General features: G+C 44.8%; 1 protein-coding gene across 7 annotated transcripts in view; it reads left to right on the top strand.

The window, feature by feature from the left end:
• LOC111859292 (leucine-rich repeat and immunoglobulin-like domain-containing nogo receptor-interacting protein 2) overlaps positions 1-21,063 on the top strand; it is a 241,689-nt gene that overhangs the window by 198,835 nt on the left and 21,791 nt on the right. Inside the window, exon 1 of one of the 7 annotated variants that reach the window (XM_023841825.2) lies at positions 19,755-19,858. The exons of the other annotated variants lie outside the window; for them this stretch is intronic. The gene's annotated coding sequence lies outside the window, so the exon portion shown is untranslated. Of the gene's footprint in view, positions 1-19,754; positions 19,859-21,063 lie in introns of those variants that run through there. 7 annotated transcript variants of the gene reach the window in all.

Below are 21,063 nucleotides of genomic sequence, written 5' to 3'. Positions count from 1 at the left end.
AAGTGACTGGTGTGTGAGTGTGCCCTGTGATGGGTTGGCACCCTGTCCTGGGTTGTTCCCTGCCTTGTGCCCTGTGATGGGTTGGCGCCCTGTCCTGGGTTGTTCCCTGCCTTGTGCCCTGTGATGGGTTGGCGCCCTGTCCTGGGTTGTTCCCTGCCTTGCATGTCTGAGTGAATGGTGTGTAAGTGAATGGTGTGTGTGTGCGCCCTGTCCTGGGTTGTTCCCTGCCTTGTGCCCTGTGATGGGTTGGCACCCTGTCCTAGGTTGTTCCCTGCCTTGTGCCCTGTGATGGGTTGGCACCCTGTCCTAGGTTGTTCCCTGTCTTGTGCCCTGTGATGGGTTGACGCCCTGTCCTGGGTTGTTCCCTGCCTTGTGCCCTGTGATGGGTTGGCGCCCTGTCCTGGGTTGTTCCCTGCCTTGTGCCCTGTGATGGGTTGGCGCCCTGTCCTGGGTTGTTCCTTGCCTTGCATGTCTGAGTGAATGGTGTGTAAGTGACTGGTGTGTGAGTGTGCCATGTGATGGGTTGGCGCCCTGTCCTGGGTTGTTCCCTGCCTTGTGCCCTGTGATGGGTTGGCACCCTGTCCTGGGTTGCTCCTTGCCATGTGCCCGTAGCTCCAGGATTGGCTCTGGACCCCCCACAATGCTAAACAGGATAAGCAGTTACAGAAAATGGATGGATTATTATTATTTTTTTTACTATTATAATTACTTAACTTTAACTGATAACTGAGTGAAATAATATGCAAATTATTATGACCTCAACCAAGCATCTGTCTCTCTGTTAATTACCATCCTCACCTAATACCAATTATCAGCACAGACCCCCCCTCGCCAATGAATCATTGTCACCCCTCTTCGGAGGAAGTTCCTGATTCTTTCTGGCTTCCTTTGCTGGCCACTGTGTCTCCCTGTAGTAAGATGAACACACTCACGTTATCGGTGACGTGCACAGACTTTCTGAGAACGGAGGGGAGGGTTAGGCCAAGCTTAGGGGAAACTTTGCCAACTGGGGGGGTCCCCCTCAGTAAACTTTGCGTGACTGTCAGTTATCAAAGAGGGCACTTTCAAGCGTTCACGCAAAAGGGCACAGCTGATTCACTCAACATAAGCTCTTGTCTTGAGTTGCACTCAAACTAGCTATGATGCTACAGTCACTGTGAAAGTAACGCAAGCTCCAGAAAACATTTACGAGATACTACTAGATTTACCAGTACAGCATTGACTCCTCCTGACCCTAGTTGGGTTCAGTTCCAGAAAATGGATGGATGGATGAATGAGTACAATGGTTACCTAACTCAGCTCCTCTGACAGTTTGTATAGTAAGCAGGTAGTACAAAGTGTGTCTCTGCGTGCTACAGCTAAGCTTTGCTGCGAGGCGTACAGTATTATAGGAGCGTGTTGCCTTTGTTCACGCCTGTCTATCACTGTGGAGATTGTTTGATCTGACTTCCTGCCTGTCAGTTTTATTTATTTATCCTTCAGGCGAATGCAGAGCCCTCAGATCAAGCCGTTTTCGTCCTGGTTCACTGGCAGCCAGCTGACTAACCTTCCGCATGATCTGCAGAGAGAACCCGGCCCAGATGGGGGGGGGGGGGCTGCCACCCCACCAGCGAGGGCTTGGCAAACAGGTGCCTGTGGAGGAGCTGTTCTGAGGAGAGGCTGATGTGAGGAGCTCAGCTGGGAGGTCTCGCCGGTACTCGCAGTTCTCTTCAAAGACAGCATGCAGTGGAGTCTGGGCAGCATCTTCCGTGTTGGACGTCTGGAGAGGTGTTGCGGGGAGTGGATTAAAATGGGGGTGGAGGGGTGTGATGCATCGTTAGAGCATATGGCTTGACATGTAAGATGTGTGGAGGGGTTATGTTTAACGGTACAGGTGGTCTGGGCAGCATTACGATAGGGCAGAACCTGGCTCAGTGCGCTTTGCCTCTCCGGCTGTGCATGACCACCTGCATTAGACAGGATCACAGCACTGCACCACTGAGTATGACATGCCAGTGCAGAGCTGGACAATGTGGGGGCTGCACATGCAAACTGCAGGCTGTTTTTTTACCCCCAGAAGTGAACAACAGCTGACATAATTAGGGCCAATGGCACTGATTCCCAGTATCATAAGAAAGCTGAATACTATGTGACTGTGACTGTTTATTCACAATGGAATGGTTGAAACAAAATCTTGGTCTGGAATTTTACTTTCTGAACCTGATCTTAGAAGTTGTATGGATGGATGGACAGACAGATAATGTTCGCCTCACAAGGTGCAATTTGAGCAAATTTACTAGGGTAAGAATGTTCCAGGATACATGCAAGGCGCAGCAGTTCCCAGGGTCTTCAGCGGCCCTGTAGCTGAAAAGCTACACCAGGCATCACCACCAATTTTCCCCGAGGCCCAAATTCCATCAGCAGTACAAAGCCAAGGCTCACGGCACCAATTATGTTTCAGTCTGGATCGTGACCAGTGAACTCAACATTGGACCAGAAAGTTGTTGGTTCAAAAACGACTGCGGCCTAAGGACCATCTGGGTGACTAAGTCTGCGATGCCCAGCACAGTCTGGTTGACAAAGTCTGCGATGCCCAGCACAGTCTGGTTGACAAAGTCTGCGATGCCCAGCACAGTCTGGTTGACTAAGTCTGCGATGCCCAGCAAAGTCTGGGTAACTAAGTCTGCGATGCCCAGCAAAACAGAGCTATTATGTCTTTAGCAATGTACTTCGCAGTTTGTTTTATCATCTCTGATTATGAGGGACTGTAATAGCCAATGAAATGTCAGGATTCTTGTTCTGTTGTAGAAGTTCTTGTTTTTGTGGTTTTCCTTGGTTGAGACAGGGCACTTTCTCCTGAATGTACTGGGGACAACACAGCCGGGTGATGCAGAAGTGTGTCCTTTTGTTTAAAAAGTGCAATTGCCCTTTTTGTCCTGTTTCATCTGGAGATTAGCATTTTAATTCCAGTGACATTATAACCAGCAGCTTCTCTTCTGCTGTTCTTGCTGCAAAATGAAGTGCATTTTGTCAAACGGCACTGAGAAAATGCTGAAATCCTGACATTAATATGGTCACCAAGAGAGAGTGCACCTTGATTGACACATGGTAGCCTTAACACCAGCTAGGGGAGCCTTTCAGAACACTACTAAAATACTTACTTTGGGGCAAATGCACATTAGCATGAATGCGTTGCATGCATCTCCTGGCAGGACACCATGGAACGGCTCCAGGTGCGAGGGGAGCCTCATATGATTATAATGTTTTGTGTATCATTAGCGAGCATCTATGTGGTGCAGATGGCCAGAATTCACCAGCTGTGAGGCGTATTTTTTTATTACTGTAAGCAGCTGCTACAGAAGGATTTCAAAGACGGGGACAGTGAACAGAACCACATCACATGAGGCAGAATTCGATTACAAAATGACTCCTGTTCAGGTTACAGACTGAATCCTGGTGGTTAAGAGACAGCCACGAGATAATATGTTTTTATTGGATGGGTGGGGGTGGAGGAAACTGAATTATTGTTGGTGTCTCAAAAAAAAAAAAACACAAGCTTATGGCAAATGCCAGGTCTGTGTAACTCTGGTCCAGATTATTATGGGGTTGAGAGGGGGGTGCACGACCCAGAGTGCCAATTAGGTATAACCGCCACGGACAAAGCACAGCTGGGCAGAGGAATGCAGAGGGATAGCCTGGTCCTGACAGAGGTCTCTCCCTGCACAGGCGCACGCACAGCTTTCACACTAACATCACAGACGGAGCCTGGTCCTGACAGAGGTCTCTCCCTGCACAGGCGCACGCACAGCTTTCACACTAACATCACAGACGGAGCCTGGTCCTGACAGAGGTCTCTCCCTGCACAGGCGCACGCACAGCTTTCACACTAACATCACAGACGGAGCCTGGTCCTGACAGAGGTCTCTCCCTGCACAGGCGCACGCACAGATTTCACACTAACATCACAGACAGAGAGACACAACTACTGATTCTATGGAAATGTTTTTGAGGTGCTAGAAATCTTTTACATCGAGTTTAATTTGCCCAAAGCATCAACATCTGTTACGTCAATGTTTGTAACAGATGTCAGTGTGCCGAATGTCATGTTAAAGATTGATTATGGTCTGTTTGCATTCTGGACAAATATATTTATACTTGGGAAAATTTAAACTGGCAAGCATCTAAAATAATCTTGCATAGAAAATAACACTGATGAGAAAATAAGTCCACAAAAAAAAAAAAACTCTAAGCCCAACTTACAGTAATTACAAAGGTTTGTCTCTACAATAGCAGGGAAACATTGCATCATATGTTTTGAGTAAGAAATCTTAATTGCCATTAATGACAATAAAGATAAATGATCTACTTGCATTTTGATTTATTTATATTTCTAATTTGAACAAATGGCAATAAATAATACTGATAATAATCTGTTAAATCTCAGCACTGCGTGATAACTGCTTATAAATGCTGCTATCGCTATAGCTCCTAGTGGGGAAAAGGTAGATCTTATCACAAGGCTGCTATTATTAAATTGATATACAAACACACAATTCCACAAACCCTCCGCTAAAAATTACCTGAGAAGCAGCGGCCTTGCGTCTAGAACAGCTTACAGTCGGAGATCTGACTGTCTGACGCAGCCCCCAAATGCACCCCACGCTCCGGGCACTGTGAAGCCTGGTCCTGCCTGTTTTAGGGCGACTGCACCTGGCCGTACTCTGGCCATCCAGGCAGTGCTCATGCTGTGCTGGAGAAGCTCCCCAGCAGCTAGAGGACATCGCGTGTTCCTGTTTTCATATTTTAAGGCTCCACAGCCTAGCAGTCTGGCAGCCTGATTAAGGGCATCCCAGGGGATTCTGCAAATGTGTTTACTACAACAGTTTTATGCAGAATACAGTGTTTAGTTGAAGGGTTGATTGAGCCCAGTAGACCTATTACCCTGTAACCTGAGCTTCCTACGCCTGTCTCTCCAGCGGTTAATTACGAGTGGGAGGCAGTGGTGCCCTGCTGGAGCTAATAGGCAGAGGGGGTGTGTGGTACGACGCTGAGATAGGGACCGGCGTTCATGCAAGCGAACAGATCGTCTGAGCTGAGGTTGCGCCCAACCTCATTTAGCTAGGTCACTTCTCCGGAAAGTTCTCCTGAAGCCTGAGCTGGGGGCAGTTTTGCTAAGGGCTGCGACCCATCTGAGGTGCCTGATCCAACTCGGGAACATCTTCTGCAGCTTTCCGGGATCCAGCTTTCTTTGCCAGTTACATCCAATCGTGGGGTCCAGAGCCGGGTCTTTGCACCGCGGTGGATTTGCCGGAGTCGAGGCCTTGCAGAGTCGGTAAGGGATCTGTTTTTGGAAGCTCACGCAGAGGTTAGTGTATGGGTTATCTTCAGTCCTATGGGGCAGAAGTTAATGCTGCTGTTTCACCAAAATCAGCAAATTACACTGATTACTCCCCCCACCTCAAAGGACTCATTATTTATTTATCTGCTATGCTTCATTTGAGCTGATTAGACATTTTTCCATACCCATAAAAAACAGATCAGGTCTTCCTTTGAAATCCTGCCATGCTCTACAGAACAGGTAACCCTGCTGGACAGCCAGAACTGACCCCATACATTTAGTCCTGTTTCTGGCTGGACCTAAAGAGCACTAATCAGGAGAATAACACCTAATTTGTCAAATCAATCGCTGGTGCCTAAATAGCGGGATTACGCGGACATGCGGGATATCACACTAATCGGACAGTCGTCTGCTGGAAAACTCGTCTCATTAAAGCTGGGATCCAAGGATCCAGGTCTGAACTAGAAGTTTAATTAATGAAAGTGGTTTCGGAATTGCACGATTCCCTGACTGACTCTGTGGTACCTCTTTGTCCCACAGCAAGGTGATCCACAGCACATCCCGGAGCGTGACACGCGTTACTCACCTGACAGTTACACTTCACAGGTGTTCATTTAACCTCTCAACAAATATTAATTCTTGACGTCTGTTGTTTTTGCTTTGCCTTTCCTCTCCCCATCTAGTCCCTTACTACAGAACGTCTCTCAAACGACATTCACATATAAATACACCCAGCAAACAGTTATACGCAGCATTAGTATAAAATAGAATTCATCTGTCTTCCAGGTGCTTATGCAGTCATGGTGAGCCCGGCAGCTGGGGGAGCACAGGGTTCGAAGCGGGGGACACCCTGGGGGGCACACATACATACTGACACTATGTATGCTTTAGAGAGGCCAGCTTATGGGACCTGAAGCATACCTGCAGGAACATGGGAGAACATGCAAGATGCATGCACACATGTACATACACACGTGTTTGTATTCATATCTTTGTGGGGACTCTCCATTCATTTCTATGGGCAAAACCCTAATCCCAGCAATGACAACCTTAACCCCCACCCAGCCCTATCCTTAAGAGTAACTAAACTAAATACTTTTGGCTTTATTAGTTTTGATCGCAGTCACAGATTTACACAGAGGTTTGTAAATACATCTTTATGGGGAGTCTCCATTGATTTCTATGGGGGAAATCTCTTATTACAACATGACGACCTTAATCCCTACCCAGCCATAACCTTAACCATGAGCAACCAAACAAAATACGAGACTTTTCCCATTTTTACTTTTTTGATTGCATTCACACATTTTATTTTTATTTAACCTTTATTTATTCAGGTTTGTCCCACTGAGATCACAGATCTCTTTTGCAAGGGGGACCTGGCCAAGGTAGCAGCAACACAGTGTTAGTGCAGAGTCTTACATAATATTACAAAAACATAATCAGATTATACATTTACATACAGACAACCTAGACTCCAGAGTCTTTACAGGAGTTTTAAATTCCCCACACATACTGTACTTGTGGGGACCTGAAAAAAACCCCACAACATAAAAGCAGGTTTTTGGTCCCCACAATGTAATATAAACCTAATTCACACACACACACACACATTATTCTAATATACTGTATATGACATATATCTTGACATGCATTAAAATATTTTAAGAAAGACAACAAATGTGGGCATATGCTTGTGCTTAAAAACTCTAAATAATTCAATAACTATTCATTTTAAACCCATAATGTCATGTTCCATCCTGCTTCAAATACAAAAATTACAACTAAAATAGAAACCCTTAGCAAAGACGCATTGTTGTTGTTTTTTTTTTTAACCTTGAATGATCACTCATTTATTTCTTTACAGCTTTAATTTTAAAACCCAAGAAAAGCATTAACAAAAGACCATTATGAGTTGCTGTCGAGGGAGTCTGATTCATGCACGCTGAATGTTCTCCCTTCTGTAACTCCTTCTGGATGAGAGAATCAGCTGAGAAAGTAACTTTCTCTGATTCCAGATAATAACACAGATAATAACCAAGATTAATATCCATCCCAACCATGAAAATCTTAAAACCTGTGGATCTTTGACCCGAGACTGAGTTGCAGATATAATTTCTTGTCTGTCATAGGAGAGCAAAGACAAGTCACACTTTGCTTAATGTTATTTTATTTAATTGAACGTCACCGCACAAAAACCGCGGCAGATCCTGGAACGCTCGGCATTGAAATAAATCAAATAAAATTAAGCAAAGTGCAACCTGTTATTTTGAGTCTTCTTTGTTGTCAGCACTGTGAAACCCTCTAATATTCTCAGGAGCGAAGCCCGTTCTTTCTATACTCTATTGTCCGTCAGAGGGCCACAGTGGAAGGTCTCACTCACCAAACTCCAAGATGCTAAGTTTGAACAAAATACCAAGCTGTGTCACATATAGGGGTTAGTGCACGACAAGTCAGGCATTAAACATGTTTAAACTCAGAGCTACAGATGCTATTTACCAGGTAAAATGCCCTGGAGGGTGATCACGTCCTCCTGTCATTCATTAACCATCAGTTAATGAAAGATTATTATAGTGCATTGATCTACTACTGAGATTCACCTGACTGGAAATACACGTGTGGTCATAGAATGTTAATGAACACACGTCTGACCAATCATAGTTCAGAATTCAAACACGCTGTGGCATAAGTAATAATAAACACCGTAAGAGCGAGGGATGTAGAATGGGGGGCTGAAAAATGCTGCATTTGTTGTTGAAGGAGGTGGCACTTAAATCCTGTGAGTGCTGTCAGCCTCCGGGCAATAACTGTGAAGCTTTGAAAGGCCGGAATTCTCCAGAAAGGTCCTGGAGAGCACTTTGACAGAACGGGCTTTGTGTTATGCACTCTGAACAGTCCGGGAGCATTTGGGCTCAACCTGGGACCGTGTAACGGTTACAGATATGGACCCACCTGGAATTTGGTGCTGAAGAAATACAGAAACATGAAAAATCTGAGTCTGATATTCAATGGGAATTGTTTAAAGCTGATGGATTCCACTGTGCTCTATTTAAGTCTCTGTATTAGTGACTTCAAAGCGTAAAATAAATGATGAATAAATACATAAATAATCACTTCAGTACTTCACAGTACTGGGAATGTTAGTCACACCTTATTGAACATGTCTCCATTTTCTAAAATATTACTTGGTTTATTCTTTACTTATATATTTTTTGCTACACTTAGGCCTACATGAAGTCTTGTACTCTCTCAGCATTTGGCAACATGCAGAGTCCAATTTGAGGCATTTAAAATAGATTTACACCTCCACAGTCCTTTTATATATCCAAAAATATCCTGTCCACATCAAGTGTGCAGTCGAGACATATATGCTATAAATAAGTGATCTTTGCTAACAGTGTGACAAAATTTGGTGGTTGAGGTCATTTAGATTCAGCCTATCACTCATTAGGAAAAAGTTATCATGTTGATTTCTATTATGGGCAGTCAGGCGACTCGTTATGAACATAACAACGGCACGGCCTTTTATTGGACTATAACGCTCTTTCAATTTCCAACACGACAACATGAGCCGCTGCCTGATTAGCATGAGTGCCATTTAAAATCCATCACTGTGCAGAGCACACTAGCTGCACTACGAGCAAAGCGCTATGAGCAGAGAGCTACAGTATGAGCAAAGGGCAAGCAGAGGGCTATGAGCAGAGGGCTATGAGCAAAGGGCTATGAGCAAAGAACTATGAGCAGAGAGCTATGAGCAAAGGGCTGCAAGCAGAGGGCTACGAGCAGAGAGCTACAAGCAGAGGGCTATGAGCAGAGGGCTATGAGCAAAGAATTATGAGCAGAGGGCTATGAGCAAAGGGCTATGAGCAAACAACTATGAGCAGAGGGCTATGAGCAGAGAGCTATGAGCAAAGGGCTACGAGCAGAGAGCTGCAAGCAGAGGGCTATGAGCAAAGAATTATGAGCAGAGGGCTATGAGCAAAGGGCTATGAGCAAAGAACTATGAGCAGAGGGCTACGAGCAGAGAGCTGCAAGCAGAGGGCTATGAGCAGAGGGCTATGAGCAAAGAATTATGAGCAGAGGGCTATTAGCAGAGGGCTATGAGCAAAGGGCTATGAGCAAAGAACTATGAGCAGAGGGCTATGAGCAGAGGGCTATGAGCAAAGAACTATGAGCAGAGAGCTATGGGCAAAGAGCTATGACCAAATAGCTATGAGCAGAGGGCTATGAGCAAAGAGCTATGAGCAAAGAGCTATGAGCAGAGAGCTATGAGCAAAGAGCTATGAGCAAAGAGCTATGAGAAGAGGGCTACGGGCAAAGGGCTATGAGCAGAGGGCTATGAGCAAATAACTATGAGCATAGAGCTATGGGCAGAGAGCTTTGAGCAAAGGGCTATGAGCAAAGGGCTACGAGCAGAGAGCTATGTGTCTCTGTACCAGTCAGCAAGTTAAGTCACATCTGTTAACACATTCCTTTACCTGAAGGCCCTGAGCCAGATCACCTGGTGTTAACCTAGATTTTCTCTTCTCAGATTGGTTAAAGCATCTTAAACATGAATGTGATTGGATGAGAGTTTCCCATCACAAGATGGACAAGATGCATTCTCTATCTCATCTCTTTACATTTTTACTTTGTCTCTTGAGCCTCTCATTAACAGTCCCAAGTCTACTGGCTATTTCTGTTGAGTTCTTTCACCCAGGATCCCTGCACCATGGTGAATTTTGCATCCAGTCGGCTCTCTTGGCCTTTCCCATTTATCCAGACTGGAGTTTCTTTGGCTTTCCCGTGTACCCGGGTGGAGTGCCCTTGGCTTTCCCATTTACCCGGACTGGAGTGCCTTTGGCTTTCCCGTTTACCCGGACTGGAGTGCCCTTGGCTTTCCCATTTACCCGGACTGGAGTGCCTTTTGCATTCCCGTTTACCCGGACTGGAGTGCCTTTGGCTTTCCCGTTTACCCGGACTGTAGTGCCCTTGGCTTTCCCGTTTATCCGGACTGGAGTGCCCTTGGCTTTCCCGTTTATCCGGACTGGAGTGCCCTTGGCTTTCCCATTTACCCGGACTGGAGTGCCCTTGGTTTTCCCATTTACCCGGACTGGAGTGCCTTTGGCATTCCCGTTTACCCGGACTGGAGTGCCTTTGGCTTTCCCGTTTACCCGGACTGTAGTGCCCTTGGCTTTCCCGTTTATCCGGACTGGAGTGCCCTGGCTTTCCCGTTTATCCGGACTGGAGTGCCCTTGGCTTTCCCGTTTACCCGCACTGGAGTGCCCTTACCCCTCCCGTTTACCCGGACTGGAGTGCTCTTGGCTTTCCCGTTTACCCGGACTGGAGTGCCTTTGGCTTTCCCGTTTACCCGAACTGGAGTACCCTTGCCCTTCCCGTTTTGGACTTTAGTGCCCTTGGCTTTCCCGTTTACCCGGACTGAAGTGCCCTTGCCCTTCCCATTTCAGACTTTAGTGCACTTGGCTTTCCCATTTACCTGGACTGGAGTGCCCTTGGCTTTCCCGTTTACCCAAACTGAAGTGTCCTTGCCCTTCCCGTTTCAGACTTTAGTGCACTTGGCTTTCCCATTTACCTGGACTGGAGTGCCCTTGGCTTTCCCGTTTGTCCGGACTGGAGTGCCCTTGGCAGCTTTACTTTCAGTGTGCTATATAATGCCCTGCAACAACATAAAGCTTGTTGTTGTCAAAATAACATTAAGTTAAATGAAACAGTCATTTTGATTTTCGCAAGAAGAATTAGTCATTTATATTAACTGACCAATCGGTAAAATAGATTAATTGATAGAAAAATAGTCATTAGTTGCAGCTGTAGTCTTACTGAAATGTGTGTGCATGTGAGCGAAAGTCACAGTAAACTGAATCATATAAACAATATCTGAGCGAAGATATGTTTAAAATGACAGCATGACCAGCAATATACATGGGTGCTGGTGGACCAATATACATTTTGGACCAGCATGATTAATGAAATATTGCTGGTGGACCAGTTTCACGTGCGGGCAGACCAGCACCAACACAGCACTGACCAGCATGGAAATCATACTGGTCTGTGCTGTTTTTTTTCCGCAGGGGTCAGAAATGCCCCATGGATGATTGCCTGCCAGAGGGCTTTGTCTTGCCAGATAAAATCAGAAAGTGAGATGTGAGGTGATTCCTAAACCTTAGGAGTGTGGTCCCGTGACTCCCAGCCCAAACACTTTTGCTACTGTACCCTTAACCCACTGAATGGCTTGATAATAATACTCTATAAACATGACGAAATGTAATCTGTAGATAAATATGTCTGCTGAGAAGCAATAATCATCTTCATCATCATAATGACAAACATGTTGCGGCTGTTGACTCATTGACCCAAGGCGCCGTTTTAACTGTCATTACCTGCATAAATCTTCGAGAAACACCGAGACAGCAGCGCAGCCCCTGCAGTAAATAATCACTGTCTGCTTCCCTGTACCGCGGCTCTAATGTCCTCGCTGATAAAAATCTGTTTCCAGCATTCAGCGTAGAGATGAGGGGTTTGGGGCCGGGCTGTGGGTTACGCTGTCGGGGGTGTGTGTGGGGGGAGCTTTTCAAACGTTAAGAAATTTATAGTTTAATAAATATATCCTAATGGTGGAGTTTTGCAATTCACCGCAGAACACGAAGTTAGCTAAAGGCAATTTAATGTGCGATAACAAACCTCCCAAAAGGGGCGATTTAAAAGGATGTTTTCTGCGTGTTAAAATGCAAAGGTTGCAGTTGTTTCCATCACGCAGCAAGAACCCGACAGCAGTTTTAAGTGTAATCATTAAAAAAAGATAATAGTTAAATGAAAGTGAAAAGTATTTCAGCTCCGCCGAGGCGCGGCCGCCTCTCTTTACTCTGTCTTGTGATTTCCAGCCTGTCCTGATGTTTTTCCGCGTCTCCCTTTAACCATCCGGCTGACAGCTGGATGTCACGGCGATGCCTCTTTCTTATCGCCCGCAATCGCACTCGCGTCTTTGTACTGGTCCGCACCGCTTCGAAGTGCCGTTTATCCCGCTCACCATCGGGACTCGTATCCGCAGGCAAGTGATACATTCGGTGACGATCAATACCCCAAACAAAACGCGAAACAGCTACAACACGCACTTTCACGGTTAGGACTTCGGTGCGCCTTTGCCGTGCGCCTTTGCGGTAATTAATGCAGATGCGCTTGCTGTAATCTCTGCTGGGCATCACTCTGATTAAAAAGCATAGACTCAGCCTGACTTCCCTATAGGTCCCTGGGGGTGGAGCCCTGATCCGCTTCAGTGCTCAAACGAAATTCATTAAAAAAAAATAAATCAAAGGGGGAAAATACAAGTTGATTTGGGTTATAGGACTACAGCCAGCCAAGCAAGCCTATGTAAATGTTAAATTCCCTGGCTAAAGATACATTTCTAGCACAGGAAGAGTAAAGTCTGCATGCCTCAACACCGAAAGGAAGGCATCTCCTTTGTGTGGAGTTTAACGGGTTTATTCTATTAGTTATTTAAGTTACCCCTGAATGCTGGCAAAAAATGACATCATCAACACTCGCCAGTGGCCTAATCATGGATAGAATTTGTGCAGTCACGATTGTGTGTGTGGGGGGGTCAGATATACATTACTGTACCTTCATTGCATTGTGGGGACCAAATTCCCCCCAATGTCCCCACAATGTGATAAAAACCTGTTATTTTGATGTTGTGGGGACCATTATTTCAGTCCCCACAAGGGGAAACGCAATTTAATAAAAATCTATGACTGCAATCAAAAAACTAAAAATGTCAAAAGTCTTGTATTTTGTTTGGTTACTCATGGTTAGGACTGGGTAGGGGTTAGGGTTGTCATGGCTGGGATTAGGGATTTGCCCATAGAAATGAATGGACAGTCCCCACAAAGATATGAGTACAGGTGTGTGTGTGTGTGTGTGTGTGTATTTCCGATGCATGGTCGCATTGGGCACGGTAATCACTCTGGATTAATCCCTCCTGCAAATCCACGTGGCGTCTCCAGGGAGACCCCCTACCATGCATTTCCAGGAAGGCCATTCGCATTTTCCTCGAAAGGGGCTTCTCCAGACCAGAGGCACGTTGGCAGGATCCTGCGGCAGAGTGTAGCCGAGGGAGACTTTACAGATGTTACACAGACTAAATAATCAGGCGTCTGCGGTGACTTTGAAATGCAGTTTAGAGGTCCGCCAGGCTGCTGTGGCTCGTCCGTGTTTTTCAGCAAGTGCTGGCGTCCCTTTTGAAACTCTGCTGATTCGCTGCGGAGCTCGCGGCAACACGCTGCGGTGTTTGTCCGTCAGGGCAGCACTGGCTGTGAGCACTGGCTGTATTTCGAATCAGCCTTTTCCTTAAAAGCCTGGACGTTTTTTCTCCCTAAACGTGGCTGGCTTATACTCCCTTATAAAATGTGATATTGTTTGGAAAACCAGGGCCTCGACTGGCAACGAGTATAATATATTGTATTAATAAATACATTGTAATACATGTGTCTGCGCGTGTGTCCGGGCGTCTGCGCGTGTGTCCGGGCGTCTGCGCGTGTGTCCGGGCCTCTGCGCGTGTGTCCGGGCCTCTGCGCGCCTCTGCGCGTGTGTCCGGGCGTCTGCGCGTGTGTCCGGGCCTCTGCGCGTGTGTCCGGGCCTCTGCGCGCCTCTGCGCGTGTGTCCGGGCCTCTGCGCGTGTGTCCGGGCGTCTGCGCGTGTGTCCGGGCCTCTGCGCGTGTGTCCGGGCGTCTGCGCGTGTGTCCGGGCCTCTGCGCGTGTGTCCGGGCCTCTGCGCGCGTGTCCGGGCGTCTGCGCGCGTGTCCGGGCCTCTGCGCGCGTGTCCGGGCGTCTGCGCGTGTGTCCGGGCGTCTGCGCGTGTGTCCGGGCGTCTGCGCGTGTGTCCGGGTGTCTGTATGTGTGCTGCGATGGACTACGGCATCCAGGATGTACCTGCTGTTTCCTGGCACCTCGCTGTCACCATGCACTATGTACTGTAAGCGCCTGTAGGAGATGGCTGGGTTTTGTATTACTGTCCATCATGTCTTTTTTTGTTAGAATTAAGAGTTTTGTTTTGGTTCAGTGATCATAGTAGCTGTAGGTTTGTTTAGGGTCTGTTTTTAACTTGAATTTGTAGGTATGTTGGAAAAATAATATTACAGTACAGAATAACAGCAACAATAATACAGTAATAATAATATTGACGACATGCGGTACTGTACTGTACTGTAGCTGAATCCACACAGTGTTTTCATGAGTGTCACAAAGTGTGTGTGTTCATTATCATTAACTATTGTATTTAACTCCGATGTTTAATATACTGTAATAGGCTTTATGGCAGTCCGTTTGGAAGTACGAGTTGTCATTAAGTCGGACATTCTGGGGACTACCTGTATTGCAATAGGCCTATAATATTTCCCTGGCCAACTAGGTGTGTTTTTGACTGGAATTCCTACTTTTCTATTGGAATTCGTCATAGATCCCAATGCCCCAAAATGCAGACTAATAAAAGATGTACGGCTGCATGTATAAAACTCCTATCTCTGAAAATGACCAGCACTAAATGTCATTAGTCTCCTAGAGGAAAAAAATGAGGACTTGCCTGTTTGCCTGTGATTGGAGATGAAACAGGAAAGAGAAAATCAATACAATGGTAAGTTCCTCAAAGCCTTTCTAAGCAATCGGTCTACGGCATGGGCTTCAGCAGCCTGTTTTCTAAAGGCAGTGCACTTATTTTATTTGTTTATTATACATTTGTATTCATTGATTTGACAGATGCTTTTGTCCAAAGTCATGCCCATTTGAAAGAACAGTATTAGCCAGGATCTCGGAGCAATTGGGGGTTAATGGCCTCTCTCAAACCCCCAGCAGTGATGTCAGCATCTGTTTCATGGGCCCAGCAATGATGTCAGCGTCTATCTCATGGGCCTGGCAGTGATGTCAGAGTCTATCTCAATGGCCCCGCAGTGATGTCAGCGTCTATCTCAAGGGCCCAGTAGTGATGTCAGAGTCTATTTCAAGGGCTCAGCAGTGATGTCAGCGTCTATCTTATGGGCCCAGCAGTGACATCACTCTAGCTACTCTGGGATTCTGATCATGGGCACTGAGTCCCACAATATCCCACTGAGCCACACGCCGCATGGTTATCAGTTTGCTGAACTCTGGAAAGAAACAGACTTTTGTCAATAACTGCCCCTTTGCATATAAAGCTATGCTAGGTATTTGGTCGCTAGTCATCATAAATTATTTTTTGACTGAGTTTTCAGAATCCAGCTTCAGGCTCCACATCACATCTGATCAGAGATCTTACAATACATGGCTGAATGCATCATTTGCATTTTTATTTCTAAACAGCTCAGTTCTTTTGAGAAGGGATTCTGAATGAATAAAGAATAAAGCTGTACCTTAAACATGCAAATTATTTGCCATGATGCAGTCTGTGGATTCCGGGTCCTAAATAGTCATTTCATCTGTTCTGGGTGTACGGTACTATATTATTATTGTCGTATGTGTCTATTTATAACCTAACATGCTAAGAATGTGTCTGAAAATCAGTAAATCGTAATATTTAAGCAGGAGCACAATTTGGGGAGGGGGGGGTCACATAGATTAAATGTCCACTCTAAACCATTTATATAACAGCTTTGGTTAAAATATTGTAATCTATAACAATATATCTTAAATTTGGCCGACTGATCACCCCCCCCCCCCGATCATACCTGTCAAGTTTTGGATTTGAAAATAAGGGAAATTTTCCGGCACCCACCGCGAGCCATCCCACCACCCCAACCAAGCTCCAGTATCCCTTACATTTTAAGACAGATGTACAAGAAATCTAAAATAACCACTTGTCATTTACATTTTATTTTCATTACACATTTTCTTTTAATTTCTCATGTTCACTCATGTGGCTCTCTGGCATTCGCTAATGACTTATTATACAGATTTGTTGCAGACTTTGTATCCTTGTTGAAATTGACACAGAAGGTGTAAGTAACGTTGTTTTTGGCACACAGCATTGCCATTTTAACCTCCGCATTTATGACCTGGTTAATGTTGTAAATGACCTGCAGACTACTGCAGGTGGCAGTTCTCGTGAGGCTACTGACAGTTCAGTTTGGAGAGGCAGAGGAATTTTTCTTTATGATATTATAATACGGGAGATTTACGGGAAAATACTAATACGGGAGGACGGCGGGAAAGAGGGGTAAAATATGGTAGTTTCCCGGCCAAAACAGGAGACTTGACAGCTATGCCCCCAATTGCTGCTCCTGCCCCCACACTGATCGGTGAGTTTCACTGCTGGCACCCCGTGCTTGGATTAGCATATTACTGATCTTGCATTGTTTTTAATGCGCTCTCGTTTCTCTTTCGGCTCCCAAAAATACCTTGAATGGTCCGTTTTGGGGCGGGGCCCACCCATGTCAGCCTTGGGCCCCCAGAGAAGTTAGCCCGCCCCTGCTAATAAGATAATATAAGGGATAAATTCTAAAACCATCGGGTTAAACTCTGAATACATATTTTTAAAAATGGTAGGCATGTATTTTTTGAAGCAGAAAATAGTATGCTGCTATTTTTTGTGATTTTCCAATTAAAATATTGACATACTTCCATCACATATTCAACCTTGATGGTATAATTTGGGGTAATTGCTATTGCGTTTAGCTGTTGTGCTATGAGGTTAGCGTACTGATGCAGGATTCAGCTTTATTATGAATTGCATATTGACATGAAATTTGTAAAATAAAGATCAACAAGCAAGAGATTCATTCAAAACTGTTTTTCCTCTGCAGTTAATGCATGTTAATGAAATGTGAAATATACCATCTTATCTCAAACAAGCAGCATGCTTCTCCTATGATTACCTGCGGCAGAAAGCACTAACAGGTTGGCTTGTAGAAGGACCATTGTTTTCTGTTCAGCAGAAGCCCTTTCCATTGTCAAAGGCTCTCTGTTCCCATGGGATTTCCCACAATTCCCTGGGCAGCACCGAGTATCTCTCCAACACCTCAGTCCCACACACCGTTAGCAGAATTGCACAAAAACCATTAGCTTTGCTTCTTGCTTTGTAAAACCACACCATCATTACCATACCCCTTACAGGTGCTCTCAGAACACTTTAATAACAATTAATGTGATGTTTTTTTCTAACAATGTCTCCTTTCCGTTTCATTAAGCTGCACTGTTTAATCCTAAATTGGCAGCATTTTCATAATCACAGACGCTTAATTAAACAGAATCCTGTATCGAATTGCATGCCACACACTTTCTGGTATTACAACATTCCGCGTACTAATGTGTGAAGTATATATTCTTTGAGTCAGGTTGTGTACGACGTGCATCTTGGTCTCTATGCTGATATCCTACAGTGTTACTTTCATTACTGATGTTCTACTAATATATTTTACTGATAGGAAATATGTCTTCTATCTGTGGCACTAGACACCCACCCTCAGACTGACAGAAACACCTTTAATTGCTATTTTGTTAGACTGTTCTTTCCAGTGGCAGGCTCATTCTCTCCCTTAGCTCTCTGGAGTTTGCAAGTTCTGTCCATGTCAGGTGTCTCTAAGATCCCCCAGAGATTATTTGTCCCGAGTCTTGCCAGGATGTTCCTCATCTACTCCAGTACTGGATAAGCAGTTATGGCAAATGGATAGATGCATACTATATACAGTACCAGTCAAAAGTTTGGACACGCCAAGCCTCCTTCATAGGAGAGTTATGGCGTCGTATCATCACATGACCTGGTCACCTGACCTAAACCCAGTAGAAATGGTTTTGGAGGAGTTTGACCAGAGAGAGAAGGAAAGGCAGCCAATGACTGCTGAGCATATATGTGGGACCTCGTTCAGGACAGCTGGAAAAGTATCCCGGGAGGCCATCTCATGAAAGGGACGTAGAGGAGGAATTAGGGTCAGCCGGTCCCTGGAGCAACTGGGGTTAAGGGTTTTGCACAAGGCCCAATGTTGGGATAACTCTGCCGACCCAGGGATTTGAACCAGCAACCTTCTGAGTCCTAACCCAACAGAGCTTCCCCCCTAACAGTTCTGTTTTTTTGTTTAATACTTTTTCGGTCAGTGCATAATTCAATATATGCTGTTTTATAGTTTTGTTATATTAATAATTATTCTAAAATGTAGAGAGTAGTACAAATAAACTTTTCTATGGGTAGGTGTGTCCAAACTATTAACTGGTGATGTACATACAGCCACGGAAAAAATGAAGAGACCACAGCACAATATTTTGTTTCACTCATTTCTCAATGTATGGGTCTGCGTCTGTGAATGATATATTTTTCTGCAAACTGCAGTCTGGTTCTTCCCTGTTTCTCATTAATGAAGAGCTTCTTCCTGGCTTTATTGGACTTCAGTCCTGCTTCTAGGAGCCTGATACAAACTGTCCTAGCAGTTCACTTCACACCTGCACTTAATGTTTCCCATTCCTTTTGAAGGTCACAGTCCTTTTTAAGTTAGCGGTCATCTGTGGCATTAGAATGTCGCTTCCGCTTTTTACCTGGCTGGTTTCTGGTCGTTCCCAGTGGTTCCTGCTTAAACTTATTCTTGTGTCTTCCTGTCTTAGGAATTTTTAACCTGACAGGATCCTGCTGCTCAGTGCAGCTTCTGCCAGCAGAACCACAATTAAAACATGATTTAAAAATGCAGATTTGTTTAAAAATATAGAGTGGTCTCTTAATTTTTTCCTCAGCTGTATATACAATCCTTGTATGATCGGCAGTAAATAGACTGACTCACATGAGTGTTTACATTCCATTCATGTTGACAAACTGCTGCTTGATGATATCAACAGCTGCCATCTTCCAGCTGCCGATAAGGCTCCCTGTAAATTGCAATACAATTTAAGAATCGTGAACACACCGTATACTAAAAACAACACATTGGTAATGGTATTCTGGTATGTGATTAGAGACAGGACTGGGGTATGAGAGAAGAGGTCAAATAAGAGAGAAGAGTATTAAAAATACTTCACATATTCAAATGATTCTAGTCTATATCGTAAGGTAATGTTACGTGTTGTATCAGATTAAATCCCCCCGTTCGACAGTAAATGTACAAGATTGGAAATATGTACATGTCATATTAACAGAAGTAACAGCCAAGCAGGATATATATATTTGTTGAGCGATTTCTCCATTTATCACTTTCACACGGGTGAAAAACGATTCTTTCCAAGAACATGATGCAGCGTCTGAATCTGTTGACAAAGAGATGAAACAGTAGGTCTCATTCAAAGTTCCCGGTGATATATTTTGTTCCCTTTGAACTATCAGCAAATTAATTTGAAAGCAACACAGACCCAGGAGTGACACGGATCTGGGGGTACATGTCGGTAGGAGGTGAGGATGGACAACCTTGAGTGAGGAGTCAGAGGTTAATCTGACGGTCAGCTCAGGGTCAAAGGTCGGGCATCCCAGAGCCCGTGCATCTGCTGGAGAGAGGAGTAGATAAAAGGGGCATCGATCCCGGGTAAAGTCACAGTGGCATCCTGGCATGGCTGACGGAGACTGATAGAAAATCCTGCTCGTTTGAAGCCGTCCACACAGCGGTACCGGTAAGACCATCTATAATCAGTACGTGCAGGGCGATTACTCTTTACTCTTGGATGAACCTTCAATCCTATGTCCTTACGGAAGGCTGACATAAATACTGACAGTTTAGTACATTTAATCGAAATATTAATGCATAAAAAGATGTATTTGTATGTATTTATATTGTTTTGGTTTCTTTTTTAACATTTTTAAATCTTAAACGTTAGTAGAGTATGTTAGTAAATCGAAACAGTATGTTTAGGTGATAAGGGAAAAATGAAATTGCTGTACGATTGACTGGTGTCCCATCCAGGGTGTCCCCTGCCTCGTATTCTGTGCTACCTGGGATCAGCTCCTAGGTCACACTGGTGTTTATGGAAGATGAAGAGAGGTTCTCATATAAGAACACAGAATTAGCACGTACTTCATCCATTAAAAAAGAGTTGGTATGGAAGATAGATGGGTTCAATCATTAGAAATAAAAGAGAAAATCAGCTGTAGTTTATGGAGATTTTGTAATAAAACGCACCTCTCCTAAGAGTGTTCAGAACGATCTTGGGAACTTTGTTATGGATGTAATACATTCTAGCTTCTACATCGCGCCTCAGTTGATGTGTCTGACATAGTAATTTAACAATGATACATATGCTAAGTGTGGTGGTGGATATTAAAGTACAGGCAGTCCCCGGGTTACGAGCATCTGACTCACGGACGTACGTACGGCTTGTACGTACAGACTACCATGAAGCCCGTTATATTAAATATTTTGGTTAAATACAATGGTTTGTTAAAAGGAATGCACACAGTACTCTATAACACTTCAGCAGTTCGTTGACCCAAGATGCAGTGCAGTACCGTATGGAGTTGCTTTTATTATTATTGTGTAGTGTATTATTATTTTTACAACATAACTACAAATTCGACTAAAAAAGAGACTCATTTTGTAACCTTGGGACTGTCCGTAATGCATTCCAGACAGGCAGAGTATGTAACCTGGGGACTGTTCGTAATGCATTCCAGACAGGCAGAGTATGTAACCTGGGGACTGTCCGTAATGCATTTCAGACAGGAAGAGTATGTAACCTGGGGACTGTCTGTAATGCATTCCAGACAGGCAGAGTATATAACCTGGGGACTGTCCGTAATGCATTTCAGACAGGCAGAGTATATAACCTGGGGACTGTCCGTAATACATTCCAGACAGGCAGAGTATGCAACCTGGGTACTG

This window comes from Paramormyrops kingsleyae, chromosome 25, assembly GCF_048594095.1.
Source record: "Paramormyrops kingsleyae isolate MSU_618 chromosome 25, PKINGS_0.4, whole genome shotgun sequence".
In the NCBI taxonomy this organism is placed as follows: Eukaryota; Metazoa; Chordata; class Actinopteri; order Osteoglossiformes; family Mormyridae; genus Paramormyrops; species Paramormyrops kingsleyae.
This window is presented reverse-complemented; position numbering and strand designations above follow the sequence as displayed.